The following is an 876-nucleotide window of genomic DNA, read 5'->3' as shown; positions in this document are numbered from 1 at the left end:
AAAAAAAAAAAAAAAAAAAGTTAAACATGAAAATGACCCTATGACCCAGCCATTCCACTCCTGGGTGTGTGCCCAAGAGATATGGAAACAGATAAACAAATACTAGCAGGGAACACTCAGAGCAGCAATAGTCACAATAGTCAAAAGGTGGAAGCGACCCAGATATCCATCAATGGATGACGGGAAAACAGTGTGATCCATCCACACAATGGAATATGGAATATCGCTCATTCATAAAAAAGGAATGAAGCACTGTTCCATGCTATGACATGGATGAATCCTGAAAACATGCCGAGTGAATGAGTCCTTCTATATGAAATGGCAGGATAGGCAGGTCCATAGATAGCAGATATGGTTGTTGGAGAGGAGAATGGAGGTGACTGCTTGGTGGGTTCAGGGTTTACTTTGGAGTGATGAAAATATTTTGGAACTAGACAGAGGGAGCTGCACAGCATTGTGGATATACTATTTTATTTTATTATTTATTTTTTTGAGTCAGAGTCTCACTCTGTCTCCCAAGCTGGAGTGCAGTGGCATGATCACAGTTCACCACAGCCTTAACCCCCTGGGCTCAGGCAGTCTTTCCACCTCAGTCTCCCAGTTAGCTGGGACTACAGATGTGTACCATCATACATACCCAGCTAATTTTTTTTTTTTTGTAGAGTTGAGGTCTCACTATATTGTCCAGACTGGTCTTGAACTTCTGGGCTCAAGCAATTCTCCTGCCTCAACCTCCCAAAGTACTGGGATGACAGGCTCATAATTACTTACTTTGGTGTTTTGTTTTGTTTTTTTTGAGTTGGAGTCTCACTCTGTCACCCAGACTGGAGTGGAGTGGCCACTCCCAGCCACCGCAGCCTCGACCTGCTGGGCTCC

The sequence above is a fragment of the Carlito syrichta genome, unplaced genomic scaffold (genome assembly GCF_000164805.1).
Source record: "Carlito syrichta isolate Samal-C Ts95f unplaced genomic scaffold, Tarsius_syrichta-2.0.1 Scaffold303114, whole genome shotgun sequence".
NCBI classification, from domain to species: Eukaryota; Metazoa; Chordata; class Mammalia; order Primates; family Tarsiidae; genus Carlito; species Carlito syrichta.
This window is presented reverse-complemented; position numbering follows the sequence as displayed.